This window comes from Pistacia vera, unplaced genomic scaffold, assembly GCF_008641045.1.
Source record: "Pistacia vera cultivar Batoury unplaced genomic scaffold, PisVer_v2 Contig829, whole genome shotgun sequence".
NCBI classification, from domain to species: Eukaryota; Viridiplantae; Streptophyta; class Magnoliopsida; order Sapindales; family Anacardiaceae; genus Pistacia; species Pistacia vera.
Genome location: NW_022196700.1, coordinates 731,015 through 750,551, shown reverse-complemented (window position 1 = coordinate 750,551; position 19,537 = coordinate 731,015). Strand labels below are relative to the sequence as shown.

The following is a 19,537-nucleotide window of genomic DNA, read 5'->3' as shown; positions in this document are numbered from 1 at the left end:
GCTGCTTGTGCTTCTAATTGTGCTTTTGATAAACACATATCAGTTGTGTAAGTTCAGCTTTTGCTAAACACAGATCAGTTGTGTAAGTTCAGCTTTTGCTAAACACAAATCAATTGTGTAATTTCAAGTCACAGGTCACAGTTGTGTAAGTTCAGTTACAGGTCACAGTTGTGTAAATTCAAGTTACAAGTCACAAGGTAAGCTCAATTGAGTTCTCTTCAAGCTGCAAAGCATGGACTGCTCTAAATACCAAGGGGAATGTGGACAAAAGAGTATTAGTTTACCAGAAGAAGAATCATGGAAGTTCCCTGTTTGGTTTAAGGGGGAATGTGGACCAGTTCGTTAGTTTTCAATATTGTAGGATTGATTTAATTTGTATTAAGTGATGTCATTTTGACTCACTTCGTTTATTGTCAAAGTAGTTGAGTTCACCTACTCTTACTTTACCTTTTGCTACCTGTATATAAAAAGGTACTCCGTATTGATTGTTCATTCAGTTGGTTAATGTAATTACAATCTTCCAAATCAATTTCTTCTTTTCTCCCAAATCATAGATCAAGCTTCTTCTCAATACTTCTCTTTTCTTTATACCTTTGATCTTTATATACACTATTACAAGTACACGCTGGCAATCCACTTGAAGGATTCCAGGTCATCAATCAAAGGAAGTGTTGAACACTGATACTTGGCTGGAAATGTAGTAGTTTACCAGTTTGTTTTGAACATGTTCTGGCGCCAAAACTGAAAGGCAACCTGCCGTGGTCCATTTTGTGAAGCAGCAAAGTTTAACTCATTTTGTAATGTTAAATATGTACTGCCAGGTTATAAAGGATGTGTTTGTAATGGTTGTTGTAAGTTGGTATTAATGTATGGCTTTAGATTAATTTAAGTTATAATATGTCTGCAAAGTTGGTGTAAACAGTAAGATATCTGCTTTATTAGTTGTGCTGTAATCTCAGTTGATTAAGCAGAAAAATACAACTCTCTTCATTCTCAAAATTGCTCTCTTTCTTTTCTTTGCAATCTCCAGTGTAGTAACTTCAACAGGAAGCACAAATTTAAACTTAAGAGAAAACACATTTTTAGATTTTGTAAGCAAAGATCAGAGATGATAGTTCATCAAAGAAGCTACATATCTTTCACTATCACTCTTCTCTAAACAACAGCGCAAAACACATCGTTTTTGTGCTAGCAATTAACAGTCACTAACGAACATTGTATTTTAACTGAACTTTACCCAACTTTCGTTACTCTTACTGTTTAACTTCATTAACTAAAGTTCGTTAAAATAATTAAATAAGAACATGATTACTTATCAAGAGAAGCAATGAAAGCACAGAAACTCTGAAGTATTGATGCTCTTTGATCTTTAAGCTTGATCATTTTCTTCTATAATAGTCATAACAATGTTCATTGAAATGATTGCGAACAATGGTTCCTTGCATATAGTGTTGTCAAAGAGTTCAAGGAAGCAATGGTTCCTTGCATGTGCTTATGGCTATGGTGTGCTCTTAGGTATGTTAGTTGTTTCGTATGAGCTAATTATGAATTTATTAGTTTATTCAACTACACTTTCTTGGCAACATAACAATGTTCTTGAATTCTTGTTTATATTTTCAAACTACTCTATAATTTGCATATACGGAGTTCATCTTTCAAAAGACTTGAGTCCTAAGACTGATCAGGAGCGCTAAGAGATGCATGGGATACCATATGCTTCAGCCGTAGATAGCCTCATGTATGTCATGCTATGTATGAGGCCTAATATAGCCTATGCTGTAAGTGTTACGAGCATATATCAGTCCAATCTAGGGGAGAAACACTGGTCAGTTGTGAAAATGATCTTTAAGTACGTAAGAAGAACTAAAGATCTAATACTAAGTTATGGAGGTTCAGAATTGAAAATCTAGAGATACTCAAATTCTGATTTTCAATCAGATGTGGACGATAGAAAATCTATGTCTAGATTCATGTTCATATGAAATAGAGGAGCAGTCAGTTGGAGGAGTTCCAAGCAACCAATGACTGTTGATTTCACTACAAAAGTTGAATATATTGCCGCTTCAGAAGCAATGAAATAGGTTGTCTAGATGTAGAAGTTCGTAATTGAAATTAGTGTGGTTTTGAGTATGGTTTATCCGATAAACCTATATTGTGACAATAATAGTGCTATTGCATAGGCAAAAGAACCAATGGCACACCAGAAGTCAAAACATATTCAGTAAAAATATCATATTTTGAGAGAATTCATTGGAGTTGGAGAAATTTTGGTGCAGAAGACACCTTCAGTAAAGAACATAGCTGACTCACTGACTAAGGCGATTACATAGAAGCAACTCAATTATCATCTTGAGAAGATGGGTATGAGATATCACATCGGTTGGCTCTAGTGGAAGTGGGACTTTTGTTACTGTATGCCCTAGAAACCAATCGTGTTATCGGTTTCAGGGCACATTACCTTTTATTTAAAATGATGGATTAATTACATTGTTAATATTATAAGAATTGTTCTTTATTTCACATATTTCTCTTACTGCTTCAAATTTATACTTTTTTTTTTTTTCGTAACTGGTAATTTTATAAAGAATAAAAAAATACACCTGAATAGGGAGAATCCGAAGCGACACATCCCTAAACAAAATCAGCGGACGACGCAAAACAAAAAGAGCAAAAATAGCCCATGATGTACAATCCTTTACACACCCTCCCTTACCCCAAAAACAACCAAGAGCATCTTAGGGTGCTATACAAAAAGAGAAATGGCAACAAGTGCAGAAAAAATGCAGTAGTAGCGGCCTCCTAACATAGCAGCTATGACATGCCAACAAGACACTTGAAGTAGAAGAAATCACCACTGGGATGTCAGAAGAACAAAAGCCAAGACCATCAACCAAGTAGCATATAGACCACTCAACAAAAAGCAGCCACATAATCATCAAAATGGCGTAAATCCACCAAGGTCTAGATGGACAAAACAAAACAAAAAAACATGCCCCAAACAAGATCAGAAAAAGAGCCTGTAGCACCCAGAGTTGCTTCAAATCTATACTTTGTTTATAATACATGTGGAATGTCTGGATAATCTGAATCTTCAAAAGGTCATATCATCGAAGATTTCCCTACATACATAATGTTAATTGGGCAATAACATTGCATAGTAGGCATGTTGAATGTCTACATTAAATGTCATGTGATGACATTAGTGTGGATGAGCGGTTAGTGAACTACTTATCGAACATGACTGATTACAATGAATCACATGGACATCTAGAATGTAGTCAATGATATATCGTAGGATCGTACTAGTGTACCATTGATCCTTAGACATGAGATATCACAATCGAATTCATTATAGATGCATATGGTTCATATGGTGTATAACCAAGAGGCAAATCATGTCATGTGCGAGAAGCCGGTTTGGTCATGTGTTGTTTATGTACGAAGACAAGTGATAGACAAGAAGGGATTCGTCAACTCGAAATAGCTTTAAGTTCCTAAACAAATGTCAATAAACATTGGAAAAGAAAAATCCTCAGCCGAGGTGTATAATAAGGTCACATGAAAGGTGTTTCATGGCGATGTGTTCCAATGTATCGATTAACAATGCAGATAGAGATTAAGTAAAGGATTATGACATATCATGAATCTATTCTTGATCGAGATTGGACGACGAACAGATTTTACTACATGGTATGTACGATCGTTCATTAATGGAGCTTATTCTTCATTATGGTTTAGGGGTTATGGAACATTGCTAATGTCTACTGTAATCGATGGGAGTTTCGATCATAAGGAGTTATAACGAAATATATCAGAATCCGATATTGGGCCCATAGTTAGATCACAATGAACCAAAATGGTCACACATAAAACCAAGCTCAAGGAGAGATAGTAATACATATCATTAATCATCATTAATTAGATTAATGATGCTCGGACATAAACAATTGCATCCGAATCAATGTATTGTGAGAAATGATTATCCATGGATAGCTAGCACTAACCAAGGGTAATAAGGACTTTTAAATATTATTATTATTGAATTGGATTCGATAATTGGACAAAAGTGCATTGGCTTTATTCTGAAGGGTTATAACTTTTAATGGAATTAAAAATTGGCCTAATTATGAATTAACCATAAAACTAAGGACTTGACCTAAATGTTTATTTTTAAGTTAATTTTAAATTGTTTATGGCCTTCCAAAAACAATTTAGAAATTGCACTTTTTGGCCATGGTATATAATCAAGTGTTATACCATTTTTAATTGAATAAACAAAATCACTCTCTTACTTTCTCTCTCACTCATCTCCGCTCTCTCATCTTTGGCTTAGGTAGATTACATTTTGAGTTTCTTCAATCTCATTTGAAGAATCTAGACTCCAAGAATCAAGATCCAATTATTTAAAAGCAAAGGAGTTGGTAATTTTCTTACATTAACTTGTTAATGTTTTAATTGTTTGTGTTCTACCTTATGTTCATCACATTATTCATCATTTATACACCATTTCCATGTCTGGTTTGCATGAATCCAACAGTGGTATCAGAATTGTTCTATATTTTTCATAATTTTCAATATTAACATGAATTTTTTTTTAAACTACATAATGAATATATACTTAATAATAATTAATAATTAATTTATTGTATTAGTTTATATAGTATGTATTATATATTATAAAGAATATAATTACTTTATAAATTAAATAATGATATAATAATTGTTATAAGATAATATTATTTATAATAAATAAAATAAAAATTATATACTCTTTTTAAATTTATACATATATATTAAATAATATTAAAATATCATATGATAGTTTTCAAGGCAATTTTGCTAAGTGGTCGGATCTATAAAGCTAGTTTATTTGAGTCTTTTATGCGTAAATATTCTCGTTCGTTGTCAACTTTTCTTCCCCCGAATTTTGAACCCTGATTCTTTTCCTTCACTGTTAATTTCTTTGTGCCTATAGATTTTATCTGTGTTTGAGCTTCTGATTATTTGTGTTTCCTTCCCTATTTGATGTTTCTGAGTTTTTCATTGGGTGTTTCACTTGGTACCTTCTAGGTTGGTTACCTAAACTTTTTCCCGTGAGGAAATTGATGAAAATAAGTCATATATTTTCATATGATTAACTCACTCTAACCCTTAGAAATCCAATGACTTTTTGAAAATGATTGGCTTTAAGACTTTAAACCTGAATTTTCAAATTAATTAAAGAGACTTAATGTTTAAATCGGTAACAATGTGGCATTTTAAATACATCAATACTGAGTCCCCGTAGATGGGATTTGAATGAAGTATTTACTAAGTTATATATGCAATATGTAAAAGAGTGACGTGCTATTTAGGGTTACTTAAATAGCACATATATATAATTTCCATTCATTTAACCCCATGCTCTTTCAGGTATGAAAATAACTCAACTACCACTGTATGGTTCTAATAATTAATTATTCCTTAAGCAACTTAATGAGTTTGCCAGGTTCAAGTTGTTTGATTAGCCCATTTTAAGTTAAGAGTGTGTGGTTATATGACATACAATGAAGATAATTGGTTTTGAGTGGATAAACATTATGTCAATCTATATGACATATGAGTATTCTAACAATAATGTTTTGCTTACAATTGAGTTATACAACCAAATAAAAATTATACAAAATTCATATAAAATGACTAATCTATCCTTCATTTTTTGTCTAGTTGTATGACTTAGTTGTAAACATAGCATTGTTCGTATTCTAATATACATGGAATAGGTTGGGTTGTGTATGTAACGCCCCATTTGAGATACATAGCCATTGTTTATGTTATGGCCTCAAGGTTTACTGAATTGCCCCTAAATGAGGTTGTATCTTATTCATGTTGTTTGGTTGGCCCTTGGTTGAGTTTATGTTTTGGGTTTGGTTGAGTGTTTACCCTGGAATTGATCAAGACTTAGTGGATTTTGGAGTTGCAGTCTTTGCCGAGGCGAAGAATAGTCTTCGCCGCGGCGACGTTGGCTTTGTGTATGGCGATGTCGGTTCTGTAATTCTTCGCCGCGGCGAAGGGCCGGTTGAGTTTTTGTTTGAGTTTCTAGAGAATTCTTTCCTAAGGGCAAAATGACCATTCTACCCCTAATTAGCAGGAAAAGTGGGGAGTAAAATGCAAGGAAATTTCATGGAGAATAGGTTAGTGTGGGGGTGTGAGTGTAATGAATCAAAGGATAAAGGTGGAATTTTCAAGAAAGAGTAAGGGCAAAATGGGAAAGAGTGTATATTATATGAGCTAATAAGAGTTTAGTTCTCTAAACCCCTTCATTTCACCCATTTCCACCGCTTCTTCATCTCCCATTTTCTCTCAATTCCTCACTCAATTTTCCAAGGGATTTTTGAGAGTTTTGAGTTGGGATTTGACAAAGAATTGATCCTAAGCAAGAAGAGGTAAGAATCTCTACTCTAGATATGAGTTTTATTTATGTAAGGGTTAAGTTCTTACTAAGGTTATGCTTAGGAAATAAGGGAAAGCTAAGGTCCAACAAGAGTAGAGAGTTTTAGTGGAGACTACTCAAGTATGAGGTAAGTAAATCCAACTCAAGCTAAAGTTTAAGAAATTCTTGAGTAGAGATTTTCTTTATGCATGTATATATGATGCTTGTTGAGAAATTGAGTAGAGATGTATGTCTATTTGTTGATAAATGGAGTTGAGATGAATATTCATGTTGTGTTTGTTGGATATGCTTCCTTTTATGAGAAGTGTTGATGTGTGATGAATTTGAGATGAAGTTGGAGAAGATTGAGTAAATTTTTTAGGAGTGTTCTTCTATGATAGGAATTATGTCCATAGAAGGGAGTTTCTTCTCATTTTGGATGATTAAAAAGAGAAATAGAGTTGTAGTTATAGAGGAGTTTTTGTATGCACATGAGTTGTTTGATGAAATGCCTAAGTGAAAACATGTTACCAAACTGCCCTGTCACAGCCGTGACTTTATGAGTGATTTTTGGGCATCTTACGGATTAAACTAGGTTTAGACCAAAACATAAAAGTTATAGCCCTGTCTCTAAACTTTAAAATGAGACAAAAATCGTAGCAATCCAATCTGTATAACTCAAGTTATGCCTGTTTGAGTGTGACTTGCATAGAACGACTGTCTTTGATGCAACATTGCATATTGGCATTTCCTAAGTTCATTATTGAGCATAAGCCATCCATGTGCATTAATTGTGCATTGAGAAGTAGCCTAAGAAAGAGTAGAGAACTTTGTGAATAGACTACTCTAAGAGTTAAGCTATACTATGAGTACTAGCTTGAGGAAGAGATGAGTATTAGCTTGAGCAAGAGTAGAGAATTTTGAGTATAAGCTATACTATGAGTAATAGTTTGAGTGAGAAAGAGTAGAGAATGTTGAGAATAGCAACTCTAAGAGTAAAGAGAATGAGAACACTCTAATAGTAAAGAGAAAGAGAGATTGAGCACTAGCGAATAAAAGAGAGAAAAGTGCTACAGAAGAGAACGGAGTAGGTTGTGCGATGGGGAACCCGTGAGTGATGAGTAAAGTCACGAGAGTGGGTGCTTTGTGATCCCCAGCCGTGCCTCCGGTTAGATGAGGCCGTGACATTCAGAGAGAGAGAGAGAGAATACACTCATATGGCCAAGGGTTCCGAATCCATGCATAACCGAGTCCGATCGGCGGAGAATGAGTAGAAGTCACGAAGAGTGGGATGAGTACCCAGTCGTGCCTCCGGTAAGATGAGGCCGTGACATGCAAGTGAGAAAGAATGAGCAAACATGAGAAAGAATAAAGAGAGACAATGAGTAGGGTTATGAAGAGTGGGATGAGTACCCAGCCGTGCCTCCGGTAAGATGAGGCCGTGACCTACAACAGAAAGTTAACAGAAAAGAGTTATGAGAAAGAGAGACAGAAAGAGAATCAGTAGAAGTCACATAGAGCGGGAGAAGTCCCGGCAGTGCCTCCGGTAAGATGGGGCCGTGACATTCAAAGAGCGAGTTAGTAGAAATGAATTATGAATTATGAGAATGAGACTGAGAGAATGAGAAAGAATGAGAAAGCTTGAGAAAGAATGAGATAGAAAGAGAGAGTATGAGAAAGAATGAGAGAGTTTGAGTTAGTAAGAATAGAGAGTAGAAGAAAGAAACATGCAGTTCTTTTGCATTAATTGCATGTACATCTCATACATGCATGCACCATGAGTTCTTTCATGGTTAGCGAGAGTGTGACGAGAATAAAAGAGAGAACCATGAATCTTCATGGTGAGTATGACGAGAATAAGAGAGAGAACCATGATTTTCCTTCATGGTGAGTATGATGAGAATAAGAGAGAACCATGATTTTCCTTCATGGTAAGTATGATGAGAATAAGAGAGAACCATGATTTTCCTTCATGGTGAGTATGATGAGAATAAGAGAGAACCATGATTTTCCTTCATGGTGAGTAAGAATAAGAGAAGGAGAAAAGAGAATAAGAAATAATAAAAAGAGCAAAACAGAGTTAAAGGAGAATAAAAGTATTAGAAAGAAAGAGAAAAACAGTGAGAATTAGAAATAGAAGAACGATAGAGTAAGGAAAGAACCAAAGAATGAGTTGCGAGGACAAGTAGTAAAGGATTTACTTACTGAGCATTGTTGTGCTCACCCCATTGTTCTTCCCTGTTTTGCAAGAAATAGGAGCAGCGGTCGGATGAACGTCGAGGAGCGGAGAGTATTGGCACTACTGTCCACCAATTATGATATTTTGTATTAAGTAGAAAGTTTTTAATATATAGTATATTATATTTGTAAAGAATTATATTTTATTGAGTAAAGAAAAAATTTGAGCCCACTATTTTTCATATGCTATGTATATCTATAATTTACATAGTATGAACTATAAGAATAGTAGTAGAGAGCAGGTGTTACAGTGTAATGCTTGATAATTGAAATATTTATCAAGCCAAGCTCTAGATGACTACAAGGGACATAGGACAAAGGTATACACAATTTTAAGTTAAAGCTTTTGATTGTTGTTTTAAAACTTAATATTTGTTTCGCATCATTGTTAGAAAGCTCTTGATATATCATGTTTTCTGACGAAGATATAAATCTTCTAGTTTAGTAAGTATAGGACAAATAATATCATAAGTTAGAGAATAAGAAAAGGAAGATAATTTAGAAGAAAAGGGAGATGCCTATAAAGAATTTGAGGGTGAAAATTTATTATTACACATTGATCAATAATTATAATCAAAGTCTTACATAAAACTGAAAACTAATATATCCTTTTGCCCTAGGAAATAGTCAATCTTTTTGCTAGAGAGGGTTGGATTTTGAGTTTGAAGTTGCTCTTTGAGAAAGAATTAATGTTGGACGGAGAGATATCAATAGTCCTAATGACAACATGATGTCTGTACAGTCTTATCTGAATGAGAAGTTGGATTTTGTGGTTGAAGCTTTTTTTTTTTTAAATCTTTTGGAATGGAGAGATATTAATGTTTTTTATGACAGCAGGCTATGTTTATGAATGGAATTGGTTTTGTAGTGTATGTGAATGTATGGAATGAGTTTTGTCAGTGACTTTGAATTAAGGAAAATGATAGAGTTATCGAAAAGTTTACACCGAATTTGTGCACCGAATGATATGGCAAAATCCTGACCGTTGATTAATATTAACTGATAATAAATCAACGGTCATGATTTTGCCACGTCATTCGGTGCACAAATTCGGTACACACCCGTCGATAACTTTAGCATTATTCTTGAATTAATATGTTGTGGCTTTGAAGTGGTATGCGGGAAACATTAAATATTGTTGCGTACTAATTAACCCCTGATCCGTTTTTCTTATGCACTAAAATCAACAACCATGTAACTTAAGCTACCGAACATCAAATATATAAGTAGAAGAATAAAGAATGACCTCTGTTGCTCACAAGCTCTGCCCACAATCCGCCAGCACCGGCATGATTGATCTCCTGGAGAAAAACAGAGTAATATGGATAATTAGTTACTTTACCTTGCCTTACTTTTTCTCATTTATGCATTTAATAAATTTAGTAGCCACATTTATAAGTAGTATGTTAGTGTATGTGCAGGTCTACCAACATGAATTGGATTAAAAAAATAATAATAAGGTTAACATTAAAACAAAATTACTCCAAGTGGCTGCTAACAATAAACTACCTCAAAGAATATTCCAAAGAATGTTTGAGGAATCGGTCTGCGTTCAGAAGCATTAACAATCAATTCTGCTTTCTGATTTTTGTTGGAGACAGAAGCCGCTCCACAGAAGAAATACAGCAAAATAACAATGCAATTCACCTTGTTGGGAGCCATACCTAACATACCATGCATAATAAAGGTTACATTTTGTTCACTTAACATGAAAAGGAATACAAAAAACAACATTACCATCTTCTTACACAAAACAACTATTGCAGAGAAACCATAACCCAAAGGGTTTGTTTGGTTTCAGGAATGTTTTATTATTTAAAAGATATGATTACCAGTGAAATGGATTACCTTAAAGATTACTAGGGAGTGTTATATTAATATGTTTGATTAGATTGTTGGTTATAAATAATTAATATGTTTTGATTGAGAGGAATAAAAAAATTTTGAAGAAGCATTTTACTAAATTACCCTTCCTTTATAATATTATTATTACTATTTAGAGCGTTATTTTAACCCCCTACATTTGAAAATTTAGCTAAAATACACTAACAACAATAAAAGATTAAAATTTAACAAAATACTCCTAGTCACCCGAGACAACTGCCAGTCGTCAGCCACCATTGCCGGTTGCTAGTGCCAGCCGTCGAAACGACGCATGATCGGTCTGATTTGACCGTTTAGTTGTCTTGGGTGGCTTGGGGTGTTTTGTTAAATTTTAAACTTTTATTGTGATTGGGGTGTTTTAGCTAAATTTTCAAATATAGAAAGATTTGGGTAATTGTTATTTAGTAGACATATGAGGGCATTTATGTCCAAAATGTTTATTAATTAAGGGTAAAAATGAACAAAATTTGAATTACACCAGTAATCAAAGAATAACACCCCTTGAGTTGGTAACCTGATTACGCTTATATCACCTACAATACTTATATTGGTAATGGAAGATTACCAAATTCTTTTATTACTTAACAATCAAACAACGAAATTAATGTCCATAATCAAAGATAGATTATCGGAATAATCCTCCTAACCTCTAACCAAACGCAACCTAAAAAGAATAAACAGATGCTAAAACATTAAATAGCTTAAGCTTAAGAGTGCAATGATGACACATAATGCACGTTCTACATTATATATACCAGATCACAAAGAAAATAAGATTTTCCTTTTACTCTCTGTTCTTAGTTTGGTATATATTTTGGGTTTTCTCTTTTATTTTCCCATTAGCTTAATTAACAAAGCATCAGTCTTAGAAACAAGTACTCTCTGCTTCAAAACGAGGAGCCAAAGGTAGGAATAGAATCAACATTTTCACTTAAAAAAAAAAAAAAAAAAAAAAAGTAAGAAACTCAATTTCCCATTTTCTAAGTTGGTTTTGGAGAGAAGATTGAAAAAGTTGATATTTAAGAAAGGAAATATCGAATATGTCCTTTGCCCGGTAACTGAGATATATAGAGAACAAACTTAAAGTTTCAGAATACCTCTAAACTAAAAAACTAACAATTTTCAAATCTAACAAGTTTTCTTCTCCACCTTTTCTATCTCTCTCTTCTCAAGCACTCTTTTCGCAAGACTAAACTCCAACGCTTTAATGAAACTGATCAACACATACAGTGCCCATGAAAAAAAATAAAGAAAGAAAACCACAGCTCCTCATCACAGACTCAATCAGAATCAACTATATATAAGCTAGATCCGAATTCTAAACTCTAGAGTTAATCATAGGTAATAAACATGGCTCCAGCCATCCAAAGAAGATCGAGGTTAAGCGGAATCCGGTGGGCAAATGCAAGGTTTAGGATCTATTTTTGTACCAAATTATTGCTACCATCACCCAACTAATTTCAGTCAAATCCATGCAAAAAACAAACATATAAAGGTTTTGCTTCACCAACCTCAACCGGCAACCTTCGATCCAGCGCTTTTAAATCTTAACGGTTGAACTCAGTGGCTGCTGCTGCTGTGCTCACCAACCTCAACCGGCAAACTCTCTCAATACAAGAAGGAAACAGAACAGACAGAGGTTTTGTGATGATCTTCTTTGCGTACAAAAGGTTTTGTGGTTAACTTAAAAGGGACTAGCAGTGGAAGAGACAGAGAGGTTTTGCATTAAAAGAGTGTGTTCTCCAATTTCATGCATGAGAAGGAGACACCCACTAGCATAAAATAAAACAAAAATATCCCTTTACTTGTTGTCTTATCCATGTGTAAACTAGTATTTTTTTTTTTTTAGAGAGAGTTATAAGTTTACTAATTGTTGAAGTGATTGCATTCACATGGGCATTTTCTTCTTCAACACGATTAGAAATAAGTCATAGAACATTTAATTGGAGAAGTTTATTATAGACTTAAATTAAGGTTACATAAATTTGAAAGAAAAAACAGCTTCCAGTTGTCGAGCCCATTATTTCACATGGGGAAGAACTCAACAACCCCCAGGAAAACGGTTTTTATTATATTTCAATTTCATATAATATTCCAAAACCAATAGAGTAATTATATGTTATAAGCAAGCAACGTGGTTCATGATTCTTAGATCCAGGCATATATGACAAATATACAAACAAACACTATCAATAATAATTGAAGAAAGGCAATAAGCTGGCTTAGATACAGGCATCTATGATAAAAATACAAACAAACACAATCATATTAATTGAAGAAAAACAAAATATAAGCCAGGTACTGCATGTTGAGGCCTCGACTACTGCTAATCAACACGTTTCTGTTACATTATCATTATTGATGGTCTCATCAAATATGAGATCTCATATATACAGCCTACAACAGACACATATTTTCTAAATTTTAACAAAGTACAGTTTGAATTAATCATTCATCTTTGAATCCCTACTTCTTGTCTTATCCACTAACATAAAATACAACACATAAAGAGTTTTAAAATGCACAAAGAGAGATAATTAAGAATGAATCACGGTTAGTGTTGATAGAAAAAATCTAAAAGATTCATACAACTATTTTTTATTTTTTTTTATAAATTTAAATTAAGTTTAGAATTTTAATTTAAAAAAAAAAAAAAAGGATAAATCCTTAAAACATCGACTATCTAAATATCAGACTCTATAATCATTTTACAGAAGTTAAATTAATAGAATAGTTTGTTTTTTCTTTTACTATTTTGTCCGTTCCTCTCTTCTCTCACTTTCTCTTTTTCTTTTGTTAGAACTAAAACTCAAGGGAAAGTCTAACCCAAAAGATCGGCCTGATAGGTGGAAGAGCCCCTAGGCTTAAGTATCACACTTGGTGGGTGTGAGATCCCAATGTAGGATCCTGACATTGCATCCCCCTTAAAGAGTCGACGTCCGCGGCGGCTTTCACTCTATCGACACTTATCCGATGGTAGTCTTTTCCCCCTTTGGACGACTTCATTCACCTATCAATTATTCAATGCAGCAGTCCCTCCTAAGGAGAGCACACTGCACCTTAATCTAGCCTATAAGTAGCCCTTTCCGCAACGCAATTCTCAACAAAAGTATCAATGTTAGAACTCAAACCCAAGGGAGAACCCATCACAAAACGCAGACCCAAGACCTAAACGCACACCAACACCCACTTGCACAGCCAAGCAAAGATTTTGTCTTTTATATACAGTGTTGGGTCTTTTAAGTTGGTTCCATTATTTTTAGACCATTATTTTAAGTTTGGTCTTTTGAATCAATTTCTATTACTTTGTTTCTCAATTGTTTTATGAATCTGTTTGTGATGGTTTATAGTCATAATGAATTTAGAGTTTCGTTTACAAAATTTGAGATTAGAATTTAAAAAGATAACCATAAGTATTTGATAGAAAATGGTTGATAAAATAAAATTCGTGGTGATTTAAGTAATTTCAAATAACAAATAAAAAAATAATACGGGACTTGTAAATTTAGTGAGGTTAAATAACACCGCTCTTCAAATAAATAGATGTTAGAAAATAAGTTACTAAGCCAAAATGGGCTGATTCATTTCGGATTGGGCCTAATCAATCAATAAACTGGGCTGGCCCAAACCCACCTGGCCTAAGTCAGAATCCACTTCACTCATATCAAAAAAAAAAAAAAAAACAACAACAACAATATAAAAGAAATCCTCAAACTCAGTAGCAGGGATAAAAGATTCGCAAAGGTAAAATGACTTTTGTTTTTCTCTTTTGCTTAGGTCAACTTCCTTGGACACGTGTCATCACTCTAGCCTTATGATTCCCCATATTGTAATTTTATATTTTGATTTCCTGTACAAAATGTCAATTGATCATTTTACCCTTGCTTACAAATGAATTAAGACCATACTACCCTTTATCACAATGAATACTGTTAACGGATTTCTACTATGGATAGTAAAATGATATTTAAAAAGTGAGCGAGTATGAATTTGTCAATCGACCATTTTTTGGGTGGGAACATGTCATTAACTCAATAGGAAAATGTGCATATACAGTACATGATCAAAGGGTTAAATGAGGTATTTTAATACTCAGTATGAGTAGTGAGAAGATTTAGATGATAATATATTGCCAAAGTCTTAATAATTGAGGTGATAAATAGCAAATTGTTTACTAATATATCAACAAAATTGTTTATACATGAAATAGACACATCATTATTACACAAATGTGAATGATGCTTGGAAACATGGACCTCAAGTTCTACTTCTGAGAAAAAAGTGAGTGGTGTCACAAATGTAGGAACTTAGAATAGGTTTTTGTAGGAACTTAGAAACAGAATTGGTATACATCGAGTGTTTAGTGTTTACTTGAGCTATGTTACAGTTTCTTGGGTTTTGGAGCACTGTTGGGGGGAAAAGAACTTTGGCTGTATGGGTTTGTTTGTTTGCACTTCATAAGTTACTTGAGAATGTTGTTATAATGGTGTATCAATGAGTTTACTTGGGAATTCTCATTTTTCTCATTATAATTTTGGTTCCACATTCAAAGATGCCGTCATTCACATATTAATTTGTATTTTCTATGAAGCAAGAGAAACCTCGAATTTTGGGTTGAATATGAGATTTAACATCAATTTGATTTCTGTAATTCCATCTTAATTAGTCGGTACGAGTTGTTGCTCTGTTCTGAATGCTTTTATATGACGAAGCTTTTTGCTTACATTTTTGCTTGTGGTTCTTGGTTTAACAGTCAAAGCTTTTTTGTATAGTAGCCTTTTTGTTTAGTGGTCTCCTGCTCTCCTTGTCCTTCGGGGCTTGTTTTTGCTTTGCCCCCTGCCTCTTGTGTTTCTCTCTTGGGCCTGTCCAAGATGTTTCTGCGTTAGAGGGTTTCCTCTTTTTTTTTCTTTTCTTTTTTTTTTTGTTTTTTTTGTATTCTTCTTTTTTTTTCAATGATATTACCGGGATTACCTATATGTATATATATAGACTGGAGGATACTATGACAGGTGTCTCTAAGAGGAACGAAGCCTTTATTTAAGAATGACAATGTGAAATATTTGGTATCCCAATCGTAAAGCATTTTGTATCAGATGCTATCCATATTGTCACATCTCATCTCTGTTTTAAGTTTTTATTGAAAACATAGGCTTTCAATCTAAAGCTTGGAATTCCCTTTTTCTTTATCTTTCTATTATGTACTCAAAATGGTAGTTTAAGGTGGAATTAGCAAGTGCTTTTGTTGAGTTACTATTACTGTCTTAATACAAATGCTTCCTAATATTACAGTCTCAACAAATTTGAAGAAATAAACAACCACTTTCGTTCAGTTACACTACTAAATTATCCTTCGTATAAAGATTCGTGAAATTAGAGCCAAAAAAACTCAATGCTGATAGTGAAAACAGTGCATCAACACAAAATTAAAAAACAACTATTCGGTGATGCAGCAACACTTGGTGTCTATTTCACATATAGCTTTCATAATGGTTTTTTGACTATGCTTATCAAAGCAACTAGTAAGACATGGAACCTTGGTAAATATCCCAAGAAAAGGTATGTAAGAACCACAACTACCATACTTTGCCTGTGCTTCATCAACCTACAATCTCACAATATCAATTATAGCTGTAAACATATTATCGACTTAAAATAACTAATATAGATCTATTATGCTACCATATGTATAAATCAATCAAACATTAGATCTATAGTTAAAAGATGAAAAACCATTATATTTATAGTTAAAAATGAAAAATATGAATTTAATTCATAATAATAAGAGAAATGTATTACAAGATGAAAGTACCAGGAAAAAACTAGAAGCATTGAAAAATATTTTGTGTTTTTTCTTTAAGTCTCTCGATTATTATTTATAGCCAATAAACAATAAAATATCTATATAATTCATTTTTAAACCCCAAGAAGTTGGTCGGCGGTTAAGGAGGTTGACTCTCTTCCTTGAGTTCCTAGATTCAAATCTTGGAGTCACCTACCACAATAACATTATAGCTTACCTAGTCATTTGAGCTTGTAGGGTGTTCAATAGGCTCTGAGAATTAGTTAAGGTACCTATAAACTGGCCCAAACACCTCGATTACCAAAAAAAAATTCATTTTTAAGAATCATCTTATCAGTAAATCAATCAAACATTAGAAGTAAACGATTAGAAACAATGAAAAATACAAAACTTAATTCATAATATTAAGAAAAATATATTATCTGATAACATAATCAAGAAGAAGAAAAAAAGCACAAGTTTGGTGGTCCTCATTGTTTTTTTTTTCTTTTAAGTGATTATTTTACTCTTTAAAGTTATTACTTATAGCCAGTAAACAACAAAGGAAGTTAATATATATAATAACATTTGCTAGAAACTTCAATTTCATTACCATTTTACTCCATTCAACAATCAAATAAAATGTTACCATATATATGTTAACATTAAAAATATCAATCACATTAATATTATGATAAATTAATAAATGTACCCAAGATAGAATTGGTATTAAAAGTTCTAACAGTATCAAATTTAAATGTCATAATAAAATCATGCATGTGAACGAGCCAAACAAGGTATAAATCTTCTCTTATTCATTAATATTCTTGGAGGTTTATGACTTTTTTCTATAAGCACAATTGATTTGTTTTTAACTCCAGATATGTAGGTGGTGCCAAGAAGTAGTCCACTTGAAAATGCTGGCAAAAATATGGAAGTTGTAGTATCTCCACACCCAGTCACTTCTTATGATTTGATGTTAGACAGACAATGCCCAGGTAATCCCGATACTTTTAACATCATGACAGAGTTCATATAATTAGTTTATACGTGTAGCATTATTGTTTTTTAATAATAACGATTTAAGTTGTGATTTAGTTCAAATTTATGGTTGATAGGGCTTGTGTAGCAGCAAATGTGAGTTTGGGATTTTAGCTATTTCATATGGTTAAGTAAAGTTTTGCATTTAAGTTTGGTTTATCTTATAGGTGTATATATGTAACAATATTAGATTTAAATCTCATTAGGTAAAATAAATATGATATTGTTACCATATATATATTCATCTAGACGATAAACCAAACATAAAATGCAAAACTTTACTTAACCATATGAAATAGCTAAAATCTCAAACTCACTTGTGCTGCTACACGAGCCCTATCAATCATAAATTTGAACTAAATCACAACTTAAAAAGTTATTATTCAAAAACAGTAATGCTACATATATAAACTAATTATACAAATTTTCATGATTTTAAAAATATCGAGATTGCCCGAACATTGTTTGTCCAACATGAAATCATAAGAAGTGATTTGAGTGTGGAGATACTACAACTTTCATATTTTTGCCAGCATTTTCAAGTGTACTACTTCTTGGCACCACCTACATATCTGGAGTTCAAAACAAATCAATTGTGCTTATAGAAAAAAGTCCTTAACCTTCAAGAATATTAATGAATGAGAGAAGATTTTTACCTTTTTTGGCTCGTTCAAGGAATTCTCATCCATTACATTGTTAGATGTGAGTACAATTTTAGTTAATCTTGATGAATTTGACCCTAACCCATACACGGATATCTTCAGTTTTACTTGAATGCTCCCAAAATTCACAACCTGCGCATGGGCCACAGTAACATATATACAAATGGTTAGCAAGATAGAAGATCTATATAAAAAAAAAAAAAAAAACTCCTTTCAAGAGTAGATCGGATTAATGCAATAGGAAATACCTTTGCTTTCAAAAAGCATCTGTCGTCACTTGAATTCCGCCAAGCTATTGTAGATGCAAGGATTGAAGTTGGAGAATTTGTGAGGAGGGTTGCATTAAGAAGCATTGCACCACTTCCATCTGCAAAAAAAATGTTGCAACCAGTAGCTAGGAGTTCCATATGCTTTGAAGACAAATGCACTCGGATTTCAACTAGAAGAAATTTTTTTCTAACGTTAGAATAAATCGTAAATAAAAATAACAAGGCTTTATAAATTCAAAAGATGACGAAATTACCTCCTATCATGTACATTCACAAACGGCGGTGCATATCATACCATTGCAACAACATCACTGCAGCAAATAAAGTTATAATTAGTAGTTTAACATCATTTTAGTTAAAGATTACGTACTTGGATTGTGGTCAAATTGGAGCTAGAAAGAATAGTGAAACTTGTGTGATATATTACTTAAACATTCGTTTACCCAAACAAAACATAACCACTTGGATTTTTATGCACATTGGCATACCTGTTCCTTTCCTGCCAATGAGGAATCCAACTTCCCCTAGTGTTGCTAAAAGACTTACCGTGCCAGCATCTTCTTGATACACAACATATCCACTAACAAACACCTGCACAATATGAATAACCTATGATTCCCAGGTTGAATCAAACAAAACTATTGATCATAGAGAGGTGCATACCTTTGGACCACCACGTGATATATGGTCAAAGTGATGAACGTTGAAAATAAGTCTTGGCATTTGTATAAAGCTATTTAAAGAAAGAGAATAAACAAGGTTACTTTCATTGCAAGAAAAAATGAAAACATTTATATATAATATACGAGAGCTGCACGCTCAAGAATTTACATGAAATCATATAAATCAGCTGGATGATCTAGTTGATCCACAGACCCGTCATAGTTTGAGATCACTCTGATGCCTGGATAATAGCGTTTTTCGCATTGTAGAACTTGAGGTAGTTTCTGGTCATTAAAAGAAGGTGAGTATAATATCTATGAATCTAAAAGAGCAGGGTAACATTTGTAAACTCTTTTGGCAAGCTTGTACTAGAGAGAGAGAAAAAAAAAAAAAAAAAAAAAAAAAAAAAAAAAAAAAAAAAGAGGAAAAAAATGCCACTGGAAATTGTTGCAAAATTTATTAAATCGTATAAGAATTCATCAAAGAGAAATAATCCTAGAAATTTAGAAGAGATCATTAATGAATAGACATCATGACAGAGTTTATTAACCATATATTGAACTTCAAGGTTTAAATTCATAGATGAGAG

The 19,537-nt window shown here is 33.2% G+C and overlaps 1 pseudogene; it reads right to left on the bottom strand.

The window, feature by feature from the left end:
- Positions 1–9,864: 9,864 nt before the first annotated feature.
- Positions 9,865–19,008, bottom strand: LOC116117982 (annotated as a pseudogene).
- Between the last annotated feature and the right edge of the window lie 529 nt (positions 19,009–19,537).